Consider the following 12,338-nt stretch of genomic DNA (forward strand, 5'->3'; position numbering starts at 1 on the left):
TTCAAATAGATCTAAAAACTCAAGACTGGACATCCATGAAGTATGTGGGCCATCAGCAACAGCAGAATTGTCTCAACCACAATCTGTAACCTTATGGCCTGGTATATCCCCCACTCTACCACCAAACCAGGGGATCAACCTGCTTCAATGAAGAGTACAGGAGGGCAAGCCAGGAATAACCCTAGACATACCTAAACGTGACATGTCAATCTGGTGAAGCTACAATATGGACTGCTTGTGTGACAAATAAAATAAGCAGCAAGTAATAAACAGTTAAGCGATTCCCTAAGCACATCAGATCTAAGCTCTGCAGTCCTGCCACATTCAGCTGTAAATGGTGGTGGATAATTAAACAATCACTGGAGGAGAAGACTCCACAGGTATCCCCAATGATGGAGGAGCCCAGCACATCTGCACAAAAGACAAGGCTGAAGCATTCGCAACAATCTTTAACCAGAAGTGTCAAGTGAGTGATCTAAATTGGCCTGCATGGAGATCCCCAGCAGCAGGGATGTCAGTCTTCATCCAATACCATGCACTCCGCATGAAATCAAGAAATGGCTATTGGCAAACATTATAGGCCCTGACAATATTCCAGCAATACTTCTGAAGACTTGTGCTTCAGACTTGCTCTGCCCCTAGCCAATCAGTTCTAGTACATCTACAACACTGCATCTACCTGGCTATGCGGAAAATTTCCCAGGTATATCCTGTATGCAAGAAACAGGAAAAATCAAAAACCAGCCAATTACCGCCCTATCAGTCTACTCACGATCATCTGCAAAACGATGGGAAGTGTCATCAACAATGCGATCAAGCCGCATTTACTCACAAAAACCTGCTCACAGACGCTCAGTTTGGGTTCTGCCATGGTCACAACTCATGACCTCATTGTAGCCTTGGTTCAAACCTGGACAAAATAGCTGAATGCTAGAGGTGAGGTGAGATAACCTGCCCTTGACATCAAGGAGTCCTAGCCAAACTGGAGTCAATAGAATCAAGGGGAAAACTCTCCACTGGTTGGAGTCATACATTGCACAAGAGAAGATGCTTGCTGGTTGGAGGTCAATATCTCAGCTCCAGGATATCACTGCATAAGTTCCTCAGGGTAGTGTCCTAGGCCCAACGATCTTCAGCTGCTTAATCAATGACCTGCCCTCCATTATAAAGTCAGAAGTGGGGATGTTTGCTGATGACTGCACAATATTCAGTAGCTCATCAGATACTGAACAGTTCATGACCAAATGTAACAAGATCTGGGCAATATCCAGGCTTAGGCTGGCAAGTGACAAGTCACGTTATTGCCAGGTAATGACCATAGGCAACAGCACGGTAGCATAGTGGGTAGCACTGTTGCTTCACAGCTCCTGGGTCCCAGGTTTGATTTTAGGCTTGGGTTACTGTCTGTGCGGAGTCTGCACGTTCTCTCCATGTCTGCGTGGGCTTCCTCCGGGTGCTCCTGTTTCCTCCCACAAGTCCCGAAGGACATGCTGCTAGATAATTTGGACATTCTGAATTCTCCCTCCGTATACCCGAACAGGCACCAGAATGTGGCGACTAGGGACTTTTCACAGTAACTTCATTGCAGTGTTAATGTAAGCCTACTCTTGACAATAAAGATTACTATGAAAAAAACAAGAGAAGTTCTAACCATCATCCCTTGACATTCATTAGTATTACCATAGCTGAATCCCACACTATTAACATCCTGGGGGATGCAATTGACCAGAAACTGAACTGGACTAGCCATATAAATACTGTGGCTACCAGAGCAGGTCAAAGGCTAGGAATCCTGTGGTGAGTAACTCACCTCCTGACCGCCCAAAACCTGTCCACCTCCTACAAGGCACAAGTCAGGACTGTAATGGAATACTCCCCACTGAGCTCCAACAACACTTAAGAAGCTTGACACCATCCAGGACAAAGCAGCCCGCTTGATTTCTACCCCTTCTACAAACATTCAATCCCACCACTACCAGTGAACAGTGGCAGCCATGTGTACCAGCTACAAGACGCACCAAAGGAACTCACCAATGTTCCTTAGGCAGCACCTTCCAAATCCATGACCACCACCATCTAGAAGGACAAGCGTACCAGATACTTGGGAACACCACCACCTGGCTGTTCCCCTCCAAGTCACTCACCATACTAACTTGGAAATATATCGCCGTTCCTTCACTGTCTCTGGGTTAAAATCCTGGAACTCCCTCGCGAACATCACTGTGCGCGTACCTACACCTCAGGGATTGTAGCGATTCAAGGAGGCAACTCACCACCACCTTCTGAAGAGTAATTAGGGGTGGGGAATAAATGCTGGTCTAATGCTCGCCACATCCAGTAAATGAATTAGTTGTGACCATGGCAGAACCCAAACTGAGCGTCTGTGAGCAGGTTTTTGTGAAAAATGAGTCTATTTCTGGTTGGCAGGATATGATGAGTTGTGGGCCTCAGGGATTGATTGTGCTGGGGCCTCAATCTTTTACATTTTTAATGACTTGGATTAAGGGACTGAAGGTATTGTTGGTAAACGTGCTGTTGACACAAAGATAGATAAGATATTAAATTGTCAAGTTGATGTAAGGAGGCTACAAAGGGACATAGATAGGTTAAGTGAGTGGGCAAACAATTGGCAAATGAAGTATGAAGAATGTGACATTGTCCAATTTGGAAGGTAGAATAAAACAACTTATTATTTAAATAGTGAGAGATTGCAGAACTCGGAGGTGCAGAGGGATCTGGGTGTCCTTGTGCATGAATCACAGTATAGGTACAGTAATTAATTTTTAGGTACAGTAATTAATTATGAAAGCTAATGGAATGTTATTATTTATTGCGAGAGGGATTGATTACAAAAATAAGGAGGTTATGCTTCAGTTGTACAGGGCATTGGTGAGACCACATCTTAAGTATTGTGTACAGTAATGGACACTTTCTTTAAAGAAAGATGTAAATGCATTAGTAGTTTCAAGAAAGTTTACTAAACTAATACCAGGAATGCGCAGATTGTTATGAGGAGAGGTTGGAGAAATTATGTTTGTATCCACTAAAGTTTAGAAGAGTAATAGGCAATTGGATCAAAAGATCCTGAAGGGTATTGACAGGGTGGATGTGGAGAGGATGTTTCCTCGTGTCAGAGTATCTAAAACTAGGGGTGATTCATTTAACAGCATCTCTAAAGGAGCAATGTTTTCTCTCAGAGCGTCGTAAGTCTCTGGAATTCTCTTCCTCGAAATGCAGTGAAAGTAGAGTCTTCGAATATTTTTAAGGCAGAGCGAGATAGATTCTTGATCAACAAGGGGGTGAAAGGTTATTGAGGTAGGCAGGAATGTGGGGTTGAGATTATAATCAGATCAGCCATGAGCTTTGACAAAGTGTCATCCAGACTCGAAACGTTAGCTCCCTTCTCTCTCCACAGATGCTGTCAGGCCTGCTGAGATTGTCCAGTGTTTTCTGTTTTTGTTTCAGATTCCCGCATCCACAGTAATTTGTTTTTATCAGCCATAATCTTATTGAATGGCGGATCAGGCTCGAGGGGCTGAGTGGCTCCTAATTCGCATGTTCATACGTTGGTAACTTTGTATTTTCGTAACACAAAAAAACGCAAAGTTGGCTGTTTTAAATGCAAATCGTGCTTAAAATTCCACAATCTTTTGTAAGGGTTACTCTGATTTCGAGCAAATGGTACCGAGGAAACCAATGCAGAACTTAGATTAATAGAGAATAAAAAGTGATAGAAGGATAAAGCTAAGGAAGATTAAAATTAAGCACGAAGAAAAACAGGAAGTTAGTGTTGGTTTATTTTCCGGACTGCTCCATTGTTAACAAATCTGAATCTATTTTCAGCACAAAGCAACTGCTGATCACAGCAGAAATCCTAATGTTGCACTGTTGTTATTCCTTTCAGAACCATGAGGGGGCACTGATTGCCTTTGGCACTATCATTCTGGCATTGTCTCCGGACGCAAACAGCACAGTCATGGCCTTTCTCGCCACTTCGCATTTATGCAAAATGAGCCACAATGGTGAATCCTGTTGCTGCATATTCTTATGATTGAGAATACTGCTTACAATGAAAAGGGTTATAAAGAATATTTCTCTATTGAATGAAACTGTTTATTCATAAGTGTGAACGTAAAGCCTAAAATTTCAATGCTCAATTATCGGAAGGTTGTTTTGTTAAATCACACCAGTGTCTGAAGACAGTATAATGTGGTCAAACAAATGAATAATTTCTAGTTTAGTCAAAGTATTATGTTAATTAGATTACGGCAGTGTATTTAAAAAATATTATCAATTGCTTCTTCCAACTTTTGAGCAGCAACGTGGCTCGGATTTAAGCAGTTGTGTGGCCACTGACACCATTGTTTATTGAAGGATAGTTAAACACAAGTATCGAGAATTTAGTGGTTTATCGCTCTTTATCAATCTTGTGCTGATGGGTTAATATGATACTTTCCATATGTAGAAATAAAGACATAATTCTGCTTACATTGTTCAGGAAGTAAAAGCTGCAGGTACCAGTTTTAATATTGTTAATATAATGCAATACAATGCAGCATTACCTTTTGGATGTAGTGTCACACTGGTATAGGGTAATACTTGCTGCAGTAAATACTGCACTCATACTCCTGATGTATATTATATGTGGTTTTATGTGAATAAAACTCATAGCTGCCAAATTATTAAGTGACAAGTAACACTTGCTCCACACAAGTGCTGGGCAATGACCATCTCCAACAAGAGAGAATCTAACCATCTCCAGGTTGAGTGTGTCAACCTGCAAATTCTTCTGAACACACCCAATTGCTGGTGGTAAGAGTGGCTGAGACTCCGAGTCACCCATGTTTAATGTGGAGTGGCACCCCTCAAGCCATAAGCCCCTAGTGACAGGAATTACTAGCTATGGAAACAGATAAAAGCCTGCCTGAGTGCACCATGAGAGGTGGGAAGAGAATTGGTATTGGAATATGTTGCTAACTTTTGGTTGGTTCAATTGGCTCTGTTTTATAACCTTTGCTCTCGAGTCGCCAGGTATCTTTATGATACCGCCATGAGGTTCAAGCTCAAGTAATGATCAACAACTCAACACACCAGTTAGTAAGATTCAAATCAAAGCACATTTATTATACACAGTAAATAGCTACTCATGCATAAATTCTACTTCTAAGCTACTTCTACAACTAACAGGCCTATACTTAGCTTCGGACTGGCCCACCTGGTCAGGGGAACAAATGGCCTTTTGTTCAGGTTCTGAGTCTGCGGGATTCGAAGTTGGTATGGATTGGTAGCTAGGAGCGCCTATCTCGCAGCGAGCATCGACTTGAGACTCACTTCAGTGATGCGGCAGCTTGGACAGTTCACTCTCAAGGGTTGGTTCACATTGCTGAGTGACCCTGTCAAGAAGAACGATTTGAACTTGGAGGCATAACTTTATAGTCCCCAGGGGCTTCCCGCCATTCGGGGCGGACCCCGTACCTGGTTCCAGGTGATTGGACCTAGTTCCAATCGCTTGGTTTGATTTCTCCAGTACTGGAGCGGTTCCCTGATCGATGGACGTCTTGAGGTGTCCGTTAACCTCTTTTGTGTTGGCTCCTGCTGGCGCCGGGGAGTCTGGCTTAGTTTTGTTTGTCCCAAATGTTGCGATTGTTCCCGGGGATCGCTCATCAGTATGTAGATGGCTACTACATTATTATGCAGATGGCTGCTTGTATCGATGCTGTCTGGGCTTTTGCAGAGTTTAATACACAGTAACTTGCACCTGCTGGTTTCTGCCAGTGTTGGCTGAATTTCCCTTCAGCCTTTGCTGTTCTCCATTTTAAATCGGGACTTGGCCAACTCAGGTGGCTATAAATACCTTAACAGGACTGAATGCCTCACTTTCCTTAAATAACGTACAGCATGCTTTCCACAGAATTGCAACTTTTGACAAACAACCTAAAGTCATTACCAGCTTCCAATGGGTTCACTGCTCCCTGCTTCTCCAAGTTGTATTGTCCAGTGACTGTTGAAGTTCTTTTTCTTCAGTTCTCTAAGCATTCCCAAACCAACTGCCAGCAGCAAAGTCCATCCTGGTGATTTTTCCATCATCCTCTCCTTGGTGCGTGCAATCTGTGGGGGAGCCTATCTTCTTGGTGCTGGTCCACGGTGAGGGTCGGCCAGGTCTCGCGGGGTGGCCGGCACAGGCCGCCGCTTTGCGCATGCACGGACCCCCGACCGGAAGTGCAGAGCCCCGTATTGGCAGCCGGAGCTGCGAGGAGCACTCCAGGGCCCTGCTGGCCCCCTCCAGGAGAATCACGTACGCTTTTTCGCAGGCGTGGGGACATAGCCCCGTTATTGGAGAATTCCGCCCAAAAAGTCTGCAATAAGAAAAATAGCAGCTGCTCTTTTGTTTTCAGGTGTTAAACTTGGCACATTTATTTCAATATCATATGACCTGGAACCCCAGTCTCCATGGGAGCCAAGCCACACAAATTTCCCATTGAGCAGAATGCTTAGCAGATCACATGACTGATTCTTTTCAGTTCTCCATTCTACCTTAACTTAAAGTGATAGCCCAAAACATAGTCCCCTTGTAACACATTGGACGTGTAACACCTCCCTCCAAAAGATGAAAAATTATTCAAGTAATAATTTTTCAACCACACCATCAAAACAGACATTGTAAATACTCTAGCTTACTACATACAGTACAAATAAAAAGTCTCGCATTGCTGTCATGTGATAATTGGGATTTAAAGTTCTGTTTACATGAGTTTTTGTAATTCCACTTTTCTTCCGAACTCGAGTTTATTTTCCAGCTGTTGGCTTCACTCTCCATCATTCATCTTAACAATTATCCTCCTCATATTTAGTTGATTTACAGCGTTTCCATCTACTGGGTTAGAAAATTGCTCACTTGGTTTGTTCTGGATAAGCTTACAAAAACAATGGGCTGAATTGTCCACCGTCGGGATGCTCCGTTTTGCCGGCAGCCCGGAGGTTTCCCGAGGGCATGGGGCTGTCCCACAATTGGAAACCCCATTGACCAGCCGGCAAAACAGAGAATCTGGTGCGGCAGGAGGGAGAAACCTGCCCTGAGTCACTCATTTCTGAAACTCCCTCTTGATTTATTAATTCCCTCTCTTCTCCTTTTACAACAAAAACTTAATTGTCATCAGGGTGCTTACCTTTTAACAGATTTTGAAAGACTCAGTTCAGGTTTTTACCTCCAGACCACAAGTCTTTTTCATGGTTGCAGGTCTTCTCATATCCAAGTCTGGAAAGAAAGTGTCAACTAGCTAGACAGCTGAATTGTCCTCTTCCTGTTTAAATGCAGAATTACTTTTATCTTTAAGTTCATTTCCACGATTTAAACTTCTGTTTTTCTTCAGGAGATGAAGACTTCCTTCCTTCTGTTTAAGGTGTTCATTTTTTTTTTTGCCAAATATGATCCTCCTTAGCCGCTTGGAAGAACCTCATTAAAGTTTTGTCAATGATCAGTCAAAAAAAAACTGATATTCTTTTCTAGTCAGTTAACAAATTCTTTCAATTATTTTTTCATTTCCCCACACAGCAGAAACTTTCTCCAACTGGAAATGAAATTGCAATGTCATTTTGAAGTTTTAATTTACGTTCAAGAAAACAAATTCTTCCTCATAATTTCATGGTATCTGTATCACCTACAATAAGGTTATTTGGTTTTAAAACAGTGCTTTACATGGTTACATCTTCAGCTTTGAGTGATACTGCCATCGATTTTGACACCTCTAGCTTAATGTATGCCTGGAAGCTCAATTCATCTTCAGCTGCTATTAACTCTTTGTTGTCAATCTGATGTTCAACTGTTCCTTTATTATCTGCCGTCGGAGATTTTGACGTTTTTGGACACATCTTTAGTTGAAACTGTAACTTCTACAGCTGGAGATTCATGGATTTCTGTACATCATTTTATTTATCTTATTAATTTTCACTTTCATCCATTTCATTGATTTGTCTGTCAACATTGGGGACAGCCATAATGTATTTCCAGAAATGTTATTTCCACATTAAATTGACATAATTAATAGGCAACTTCAACACAATTCCCACAACTACAATACCAGAAGTTGAACCGCATTTTAAATTAATCTTATGCAATGGAATGGTTAATTAACCTCCATTCATCCTCTTAATCGATACATTCGTAAATTGCATACCTTCTAGAGGGAGTTTCCCTACACCTACCCACCTACAATCACCAGCGATTGAATTGACCTGGTATCCATAAGAATATTAAATTATTTCCCTGCTTTACCAGAAAATAATATGGAGACCAACTTTGACTGCTAAATTTTTATAATCCTCCATGCTATGATCTTTTCCAATGGCAAATACATTGTCACGAACGCCAGCTACCTGCGCAACATTTTCACAGTCACACTATGCATGGCCACAAAAGCTACAAGTTTGGCTTTTAATTTCCAAATCATTGCCTTGTCATGTTTTCTATTGTGATAAAAACAACTTTTCGCTCCCGTTGAATCATACTTATCCTCCACACTTTTTTTTTACTACTCTGAGGAGTATCTTATCCTTATCTTATACTCTTGAACGTTCATTCAAATTTCCAGATTTTGTTTTCTTTCTTTCCTTTTTGTTGTTCTTCTGTTTGGAATTCAAGTCTTTCTTTTTCAAATTCCAATTGTTCATTTACAGCTCAATCCCAGCTTAGTCAACCTGTGGGCTATTGGGATTAGTTTTCTCTTCCTCAAGGTTTGGTAGATCCAATTCAGGTGGGAGCTACAAAATAAATGGCAGAACCATCAGGAGCACAGAGACACAGAGAGATCTGGGCGTGCAGGTCTACAGATCCTTAAAAGTGGCAGCACAGTTGGAAATGGTGGTAAAGAAAGCATATGGCATGCTTACCTTCATAGGACGGGGTATCGAGTATAACAGCTCGAAAATTATGTTACAATTATATAGAACGTTGGTTAGGCCACATTTGGAATATTGTGTCCAATTCTGGTCACTGCACTATCAGAAGGATGTGGAGGCTTTGGAGAGAGTACAGAAAAGGTTTACCAGGATGTTGCCTGGTATGGAGGATATTAGCTATGAGGAGAGATTGAATAAACTGGGATTGTTCTCCCTTGAGAGATGAAGGCTGAGGGGTGACCTGATAGAAGTTTACAAAATTATTAGGGGTATAGATAGGATGAACAGTTGGAGGCTTTTTCCCAGGGCGGAAATGACAATTATAAGGATGCGCAAGTTCAAGGTGAGGGGGGAAAGGTTCAGTGGAGATGTGCAGGGGAAGTTTTTTACACAGAGGGTGGTGGTGGCCTGGAATGCACTGCCAAGTGAGGTGGTTGAGGCAGATATGTTCACGGCCTTTAAGACTTATCTGGATAGGCACATGAACAGACGGGGTACAGAAGGATACAAGCAGTTAGTCTAGATAGGACACATGATCAGCGCAGGCTTGGAGGGTCGAAGGTCTGTTTAGCTGTGAAGCCTATACTTCTTTTGGTTCTGCCAACTTTTAATATATTTCCAATTTCTCTGCTACCACCTTGAAATTATCCTTTGTTAACTGTTGCAAGGTATTCATGGATAGGTCGCCCTTTCAAGAAATACTTCAGCAATGGAAGTAACCATGCTAACTTGTCACTGACAACAATAACAGTAACTGCTTGTTTAAATTTGAGCAAATTCCAATGCATTCATCCCAGCCTCTGCATTCAATTTCCATAAGAGCCTCCAATTTGTCATAATCGTAGTACAAGGGCAGCACGGTGGTTAGCATTGCTGCCTACGGCTCTGAGGACCTGGGTTCGAATCCCGGCCCTGGGTCACTGTCTGTGTGGAGTTTGCACATTCTCCCCGTGTCTGCGTGGGTTTCACCCCCACAACCCAAAGATGTGCAGGATAGGTGGATTGGCCACGCTAAATTGCCCCTTAATTGGAAAAAAATAGTTGGGTACTCTAAATTAAAAAAAATAAAAATAAAAATAATCGTAGTACAAATAACTTTTGAAAAGATATTTGAATGGCCAACGACCAACTTAAATGATTCACATGAGAAGACTTTTAGTTTTAGTACTTTTACTGTAATAAACAAACTAAACCAACATTGATTGATGGCAGGCAGCATCTGTGGAGAGATGTTTTGAGTTGAAAACAACTAATCTTGAGAACTGAAAGGAAGTAAAAGTGTGATCGGTATTATGCCATTGAAGGTGTGAGGGGCCCAGGTAGAACCAAAGGAAATGCCTGGCATGGGTAAATGACAGGAGAGATTAAATAACAAAGGTTTAATGGGACAAATGCAACAAGAGTGATAAAAGTTGCAGTGAAGAAACAGAGTGTTATTTTCAAGGGGAATTTCAGTGGCTGCGTTTTGTTTCACAGTTTGATGAGCTTCTCAGAATTATATTTATTTCAACCAAATGGCTGTTTTTAAAAAAATCTGAGCGTTTCTAAGACTTCCACTGTTATTATATGGTGAGTACTGTATATGGTGGATACTTTGTGAAGGGACTTGGAGGATGCATGGGGAGTATAGAGGGTGCATGTTGGGTGCGTGAGGTGAGGGCTGGGGGGGGTCTAAGAAATATATGGAGAACTGATCCGATGTCCCAGCGAATGGAGACAGACCTTCTAACATGGCGACCACGACTCTCTCTGGCCTCCAACTCTGGAGGATGAAAATCCCAGGTGAATGGGCTGACTTCCAGAAGTCAGGAATGCTACATTAGGAAATGGCCCAACTCAGGCTTGCTGACTCGAAGGGGAAAACCTTGCCCATGTTTCTCCTTAAGTGAAGAGGTAATGTTTCAGTCATGGATGAGCCAAACAATGGAAGCATTGTTCAAATGGTTGGAAAAACAGAATAAACATTCCACACTTATAAAGAAAAAGAGCCGCAATGTATAATGGCTCTCCGTGGCTTTGTTTATTAGCTTCTCATTTTCCAGTCTGATATTTGTTTTCTTTGAGTACATCAATGAGTCAGAAATTACATTTTCAAACAGTCCCATTCCAGCTCTAGTTTAGAAGCAGATGGTTGCAATTTATACTTGTTGTTTAGCCAAATATTTTGGGAATTACATGCTGTGGCTAAACAGTAAGAAACTATTCAACCTTTATTTAGATCTGTCCAGTTTATTCAATCTTCTTTTAAAGCTGTTTATTCATTCCCCTATGCTGTTATTCCTGTGTGTTTATGTTTCAGCAGCAAGGTTGACCATCTGAACTAGCCCTTTAGAAATTTACAGCAAAATAGTGAACTCATTCATTTATTGCTTCCACCATATGTAAGTTTAAAATGACCAACAACAGTAATGAAATGATTTTCTTCCAATCACTAATGTTTCCCTCCATTAGCAATCAGCAAGATGTCTTGAAGTGGATTAATGTATTCTTCTAGCTTTTACTTATTGAGTGCAGAACTGAAAATCACTTTCATCAATTTTCTTGAGCGCACGACTACCTGCAACATTCTGATGAAAGGTTATTGACCTGGAACATGCACTCAGTTTCTTTCCTCACAGGTGCTGTCAGACCTGCTGAATACTTGCAGAACTTTCTGCTTTTATTTGAGATATGCAGCATCCATAGCATGTTGCTGGAGTGCGCGGTGTAGTTTCTTACATAAGTCAAATGCAATATTTTCTGCAATAATAGCTAAGTCTATTTATGTAACTCCTTTAAACATGTGGGCTGGATTTTCTGCTCCCTTGGTTCCCGTTGGGTGATGTTTCTGAGAGAACTTTCCATAAGTGATCAGGCCTCAGAAGTGAAGGGAGCTGTTTCTCTCTATACTGCCTGTTGTCTGTAGGCGGAAGCTGAAAATCTTTTAAGTGTATAAAAAACAGCAACTTGTTGGTTTTCAGAGGGTGAAGTGAAAGGACTGACCAATTGTTTTGAAAGTAGTCAGTGTTTAGTATATCCTCTGCTGTGTACCTGAAATTATGCAGAATCTGCAGGGAAGGCAGGCAATCTTGCCTGAGAAGATTTTAGCAAGCCTGGAAGAAAATAAAGACCAAACCGGAAGCCTGAATTTCAGAAAGACATTGATCAAAAGTCATCCCTGTGAATTAAAGATCCCTATCCTTTTATTTTATTGATATTTTCTTTGCCTTTCCACCACCTTTTCTCCTCTAGGTTGGTTGCCTGTGTAGTGGGGCGAGTTAGAGAAATTGGGTGCGGGGAGGCACGTTGGGTAGTGGATAGCCAACTACATTTTCTCTCTGTTAATTAAAGATACTGTTCACAATAAAAGGTTACTCGTGTTTTGAAGTTACAAACCCAGTGACTGTAGCTTATTGGATTCAACCAAAGAGCTTGGGTTTTTAAATAAATCTAATATCACTAGT

Source organism: Scyliorhinus torazame, chromosome 14, assembly GCF_047496885.1.
Source record: "Scyliorhinus torazame isolate Kashiwa2021f chromosome 14, sScyTor2.1, whole genome shotgun sequence".
Classification (NCBI taxonomy): domain Eukaryota; kingdom Metazoa; phylum Chordata; class Chondrichthyes; order Carcharhiniformes; family Scyliorhinidae; genus Scyliorhinus; species Scyliorhinus torazame.